At 39.1% G+C, this 6,984-nt stretch overlaps 1 long non-coding RNA gene across 2 annotated transcripts; it reads right to left on the bottom strand.

Annotated features, from left to right (window-relative positions):
• Window positions 1–2,026: 2,026 nt before the first annotated feature.
• LOC133829425 (uncharacterized) lies at window positions 2,027–5,659 on the bottom strand. Of its 2 annotated transcripts, XR_009891768.1 has the most exons (3): window positions 5,196–5,657; window positions 5,035–5,113; window positions 2,027–2,544 (listed from the first exon to the last, which is right to left on the bottom strand). It is a non-coding gene; the product is annotated as an uncharacterized LOC133829425 (long non-coding RNA). The 2 variants fall into 2 exon arrangements; XR_009891767.1 differs by having other exon boundaries at window positions 5,035–5,659.
• Window positions 5,660–6,984: the final 1,325 nt, after the last annotated feature.

The raw sequence follows: 6,984 nt of genomic DNA, 5'->3' as shown, positions 1-6,984 counted from the left end.
GAATAAAACAAAAGACCTGCTAGCCCAGTTCGCGAAGTACACCCTTCAGCAAATACCGCGGGATCAAAATTCAAACGCAGACGCCTTAGCAAAACTTGCGAGCGCAAAAGATGCTGACACCTTGAACATTGTGCCAGTAGAAAGACTGAGTGAGCCAAGCATACAAGTAGTCGAATCCAGTATGGAGATTCGAATGGAGGATACATGGATGGCACCTTATTTGGAGTATCTGACGAACGGTGTGCTACCAGCCGATAGAAACAAAGTCAGAACTCTACAAAGGCGAGCCGCTAGGTACATACTGGTCGATGGCATTATGTACCGAAGGGGATATTCAATGCCACTACTCAGATGCGTTACACCGGAAAAAGCTAGGGAACTCATGAAAGAGGTGCATGAAGGCTTCTGTGGGGATCATGCTGGGGGGCAGAGTTTGGCAAAGAAGATTCTAAAGCAAGGCTACTTCTGGCCAACTATGAACGGGGATTCGATGGAGTTTATGCGAAGATGTGATAAATGTCAAAGGTTCTCCAAGATTCCATGAGCAGCTCCAAACGAATTAAAACAGATGCAAAGCCCATGGCCTTTTGCAGTATGGGGGATAGATTTGATTGGATCCCTACCTACAGGGAAAGGCGGAGTAAAGTACGCAGTCGTGGCAGTCGATTACTTCACCAAATGGGCGGAAGCTGAACCGCTCGCCACCATCACGACCAAGAAAGTTCTTGACTTTGTTATCAAGAACATTGTCTGTCGATATGGTTTGCCTAGAAAGATAGTTTCAGACAACGGAACCCAATTTGACAGCGGCTTATTCACCGATTTCTGCGAAAGACATGGAGTTATTAAAAGCTTTTCTTCAGTTGCACACCCCCAAGAAAATGGGCAGGTCGAAGCCGGGAACAAAACTCTTAAAGATATCCTAAAGAAGAGGCTTGAGGAAGCTAAAGGAGCGTGGCCAGAGCAGCTGCCTGAAGTCCTCTGGTCGTATAGAACGTCTCATCGAACAGCGACAGGACATACCCCATTTTCTTTAGCCTACGGATATGAGGCGATGTTGCCTGTCGAATTAGATCCCCCCTCACATCGACGTCTAACATACGACCAAGACCAGAATAGCCAACTGATGATGGAATCCCTAGACTCGATTGATGAGATACGGGAGAAGGCCCAACTCCAAGTTGTTGCGTACCAGAAAAAAGTCGCCCATTACTTTAACTCCAAAGTTAAAGAAAGAAAATTCAACGTCGGTGACTTGGTGCTACGACGAGTTTTCTTGAATATCCGCGACCGTACTGCGGGAGTGCTCGGACCTAATTGGGAAGGACCTTACCAGATTGAAGAAGTCCTTCATCCGGGCACCTACAAACTTGCACACTTAAACGGAGATCTCGTTCCACGTTATTGGAATGGAGAACACCTGTGCAAGTACTATCAGTGAACAGTCCTTTTGAAAGGACTGGCTTGTATTAAAATTTTACTTTTTACAAGTTTTGCAAAGAGGGTTAGCCACGCTGTATGGCTAATCGCTAGTATATGTAAGATTCTATCTTAGAATCACTCGTAAAGACATGTTTAGTCCATTTTTAATATGAGATTATAAGGGACTGTGCGCAGCCAGTCATTCTTGCCAACTTTTGTAAATTTATATTTACAAGTATTTGTTCATTACGTGTGTTGTTTTGCTGTATTACAAGTATTATTTTTTCACCCGAGCAGAAATGTTCGAGCGAGTCGTGGTCAAGGCAAGTGACCAAGGACCTAAAGCTTCTCGATCACTTGGGGGGCATATAAGGCACATCGATAACAAAGCATACCATGAGGTATGTAAACACATGAACAAAATGAGTGAAAGCATGCTAAGGTACTTAGAGTATTTTTCAAAATTTATATTTTGTCAAATCAAGCCAAAGTACTATGCTAAGTTCGGTCATACGAACAAATGTTATAATCAATGAAAATGTTATAGCATCATGATGTAATCTTTTACACCGCAAGCATCACTGCTTGGATGTAACTATTCAAATAAAAGAAAAGGTTTGCTTCAAATAAAAGAAAAGGTTTGCTACCCATGCAGCAAATTCAAAAAAGGTATTGTCTTTACATCACGACACGTGGGTCATATAATCAAAAGAAAGAAAAAATAATAAAGCTCAAGAGGCATTAGGAGCAGGAGGGTCTTTATCAGCATTCTGGTTGGCAGCATCCTCAGCAGCTCCTTCTTCCTCTACGCCAGCAATGCTTGGGGAAGCAAGGACCCTGGTGTAACGACCCAGATTCTCAAGACTCGATAATGCGGAAATATAAATGTTTTCATTTAACAAAATGTCTCAAAAACCCATAGAAAAAAAAACTTTTTAAAAAGTCGTATGGCCATACTTAACATTTAGTTACAAACATGTTTTATAAAGATTAGAGTGAGCCTAGTTTAGGAAAATTACACAACATTTCCAAAAATAAAAAGGCTTCCCAAAAGGTCGGTCCACATGTACATTTGCAAGGAAGACTCCAGCGCTCACTGCTCTGCCTTGCCCTTGCTCTTACCTACAACATGAAACAACTAGGTAAGCAAAAACGCTTAGTAAGATCAACTTCCAAACAAAGCAGATAGAGAAATAGGGATCCGGACCCATCCGGACCCTACACAATCAATTTCAAGAACGCTAAAGCGTCCTGGCAAACTTATGGTCATGCCTGATAACCAATGATAAATTAATTCGTAACTAGATAAAAATCCTGCACTCAGAAAAATCCCAGAACAAGCAGATATATTATATCACAACTATATCTTATCAACAATTATATCCCTGCGCTCAGAAAATCTCAGAGCAAGCAGATATATTATATCACCACATAATTCGAGACCAACGCTCGAAAATTTCCAACAATTCATGCGTAACGCGCCCTCCAACATAATTGCTAATCTGTAAAAGAGAAATGAGTCCCCACACTAAGTTCTAGCCAATAAATATTCTCATCAAGGGTAACTATCGTGTTACCAAGGACATCGCTAAATATTCAAGAGTGTAATCCAATTTACACGATTTTTCGGAGACTTCTATGTTAATCAGTGGTGCTGGTGAGCAGCTGCCCCTAGGGTGTTCAACCTCACTAAATCTTGGCAACCCCTAGTATCTCTAGGCACTCTCACGGAATGGCCAATATTCACGGCTGCTATCCGGGAATAACTTATCAGAGCACTTGCTCGGATTCTAACCGTCCAATGATTAAGTAAGCATGAGGGCCCCTAGATCCCATTTATCTTGGCGCCCCTAGGTTTAACCAGCTTATCCTCATCTCATTACCACTTGTCGCGGTAATGAACCGGACATTAATAAAATCAAGCAGTGTGACGGGGATCAACCGTCTAGGATATGACGGATTTCTACCGTTCATATTTTCTAAATCAGCACTCACTAGACTAACGTCTCTAAGCAACTTTCTATGACAGCCTATATATATGCATGTATCCCTATACTAACATACAAGACAATAATCATTTCATGTTGCAGCCATACAATATAAGTTGACTTACTTGGAGTCCTTAGCGCTCAGCAGGTTTTCACCCTCCAACGTTCAGTCCAGTTACGCTTAGCCAATACTGTAGTTATCCATACAGTATACTCGGATTAATTATGGCACTCATAATTCATTATTATTATTTTGGGCAGTTGGGTCATTTTAATAAAAGTCATTTGTAAGGATTTATAATCCTTATTTGGTTTTAAACCTATTAAGGAAAGTCATACAAAATATTCGAGACTAAACCCTAAGTCTCGGGGAGACCTATCCTAAGGTCTCGATACCTAGGCTCGGGTATCACAATGGTATTTCCCCACAACCCGCTAAAAATCTTACTCTTTCAAGGTATCACTATTAACCCGCACTTTCGACTAGTTGGTTAAAATATGTAAGATTTTAGCCGGTATTATATCCAGAAAATACAAATAAATTCCTTAATTATTTTTAAAGAAAATAAACTCTTTAAATTTTCCTTTTATTTTTCTTAAGGTTTTAATATCTAAAAACCGTTTTAAGAAAATTGCCTAATTTGTCTTAATTAGGAAAACCGTTATAAATTTCTCATCTTGACTAATTAATTTTCCCAAAAGCAATTAATCAATTTTACTTACTAGAAAAATAATTCATTTAAACTCAAAGGAGTAATTTTAGTGAAAATATGATTTCAAGACTTACCAATTTATATCTTGAAATAAACAAAATTTTACTTTTTACCTTATGTTCCAAAATCTCATTTTTACACTAAGTGTGAAAAACCTATTTTTCACATTTTTAACTACATATTTCGTTAGTTCATAACTTGAAATTTACTTACCCAATTGTTACCAATATTTCCCAATTCCATTTTTGTTATGCCATTTAAGTCTTTGTAAAATCTTAGGTCAAAATGAGCATTTTTGATTGGTGAAATCATTTTCCAACAATGAGGTAAAAATGACCTTATTTTCAAGTCCTTATTTTTTCCAAACTTTGACAGTTAATAACTTTCAAACCGTTCAATATTTTCTTACCAAATTTTACAGTGGACTAATAGGTTATGCCAGAAATATGTCCACAAAATTTTAGAAAAAACTGGGTTCATTTTACCTATACAGTGGCTGTCCAAACTTGGTTCCGAAAATGAGAATACGAAAAAACAGTTTTTTACCTAAACTTTGAAATAGCATAACTTACTCATTTCTAAACATTTTTTAGTGTTTCAAAAGCTCAATTTTATGTACTCAATCTCAACAACATAAAAATACAATTTAATTTTACAAAAAAAATATACAGTGGCTACTTGATCCCTTGGAAGTCACAGCTTAAAACATGTTTTGTTTTAGGGTATCCTACAAAACCCTTGGGGGTTTTGGTTCCCATTTTCAAAAATCAATACACATGCATCATAAAAATTATTAAACAACTACCATAACCTTATTACATCATCAACAAGAAACTCTAAGCATTAGATATACAAAATAATGCTTAAAACTAAAAACCCTACAACAAAATCATCAAAAGTAAACTTTTTACCTCTTTGGTGTTCTTGCTTAAGGTTTGGATCTTCCTATAAGCTTTGACTCCTTCAAAACCTTTCAAAAACCCTAACCAACTTCCTCCAACAACATAGGTAATTAGCTATTTGAAACTCTATGATTAAAACTTGACAAAAGTCTAGATTAATGAAACTTTACCTTAGGGAAAACCCTTCCTAGACCAAGACTTAGCTTCCAAGTTTCTTTGGTGTTCTTGGGGTTGAAAATGGAGAGAACACTTGAGAGAGTCTTCAAAAATCAGATGAGAGTGAATGAGGGAGGGAGAGTGGTCGGATTTGGGGGTTAGAATGGCTCACACAACTCTTCAAAATATCACAAAACACTTGAGTGCTTTTCTACCCACTTGCCCACTTGACTTCTTAATTAAATGGGATTTGAATTTTATAAAATTGGGTTCACACCACTCTAAAATAGCACATGGCCAGCCACCATTTTCCATATATGTGACCATTAATTTTTTTTATTTATTTTTTATTTTTTTATAAAGGTTAATAAAGGTTTATAAGAAGAAAAGTCCAAATTGACTTTTGACACATTTTTTCACTCTTATTAAGTTTTAATCACCAAACTTAACATTAATTAATTAAATTAAATGTCTCTCACATTTAATTTAATTAATCACACAATAAAATTTAACCTAAGGTCCATTCATGGAATAAAATTCCCCATTTCGGCAAAATTAGGCATTTAACACAAAATTCCCTAAAATTTCCATTTTCTTTTAGGTTTATTATTTTTGACCAAACTTTAACTTTTATGAATGTATTTTATGCCCAAAATATAATTGCCATGATTTTTCGTTTTATTTTCCGAGATTTTTACCCGATCAGGGTTTTTGTGTCGGTCCAGGACCGAAAGTCTTATCTTGACTTTTAAATCACAAAATTCATATTTTGGCTAGCAATAACTCATGGAATACTTACAAAAAAAATATAATATTATTTAAAATAATATTCTTAACCCGGGGGAAAAATACCGACCCGAGTCGTTTAAAGGTACCCGAAAACGTAGGACGTTACACCTGGCTCTTGCCTCCTCTTCAGCCAGTTGAGCGGTGCAGCGAGCCAACTCGGCAGTCCTAACATCTTCTGAAAGATAGCCGAAGTCAGCACCCTAATTGTGTTTCCAGAAGTTGTAAAAACACCGGAGCGTCGTCCTCTTATATCTTTCCAGATTCTTGGAGTTGTCAAGCTCCAGCTGCTTTACTTTTCCCTCAAGAGTAGCAGTGGCCTCGTCCTTGGACTTATGCTCCTCTTCCAGTCTCTTGCGTTTGCGATACTGGACTCGGCTGGCCTCCTGATACTCCTCCCTCTGCTTTATTATAGCTACCTTCGTAGCTTCAACTTCTGACAGCTTTGTCATCGCGGCATCCCCCTGCTGACCCATCGCCTCCAACTCCTTTGCATGCCTGGCCTCTGCAGCCGAAAGTTCCTCGGCCGCTTTCACCTGGTGCCTCTCGATAGCCTTTGCCCGAGCCTGTTCGATGGTGGCTGGGGTGAGGGTACGAGCAGCAGTTGCAGACAACAAAGCCTGAGGACAAAAGATAAAGTTAGAACCTGTTGCAAAGAATAAAAGACTAAGACCTAAGAAATAAAGAAGCACTTACGCTGGCTATTTCGTTCAGGGTCCTGTTCAAGATTTGGTCGACCGCCATGCTCTCTGCCTCAACCAACACATTTTTTACGCGGTCGTTCTTCGCGATGTTTGGCTGCTCGTAGGGCATGGCTCGAGAGTTTGGCCCCAAGAGTTTCTTCCCGCTTGTTTTGTTCCCTGGTGGGCGCAGCCGGAGGGTTTGGCGGGGCAGAAGGATTCTGCTTCTCAGTAGGGGTCGGGGGATGAGCAGAAGTTTGCCCAGCTGCCACGTCCCTAGGAGGGTCTTCTGTTCGACTCTTTTCGGCAGGCCCCTGGCTTGTTTCGCCAGTGTGTC

The sequence above is a fragment of the Humulus lupulus genome, chromosome 4, assembly GCF_963169125.1.
Source record: "Humulus lupulus chromosome 4, drHumLupu1.1, whole genome shotgun sequence".
NCBI lineage: Eukaryota > Viridiplantae > Streptophyta > Magnoliopsida > Rosales > Cannabaceae > Humulus > Humulus lupulus.
The sequence above is the reverse complement of the archived record's forward strand: the minus strand, read 5'-3'. Positions and strand labels throughout refer to the sequence as shown.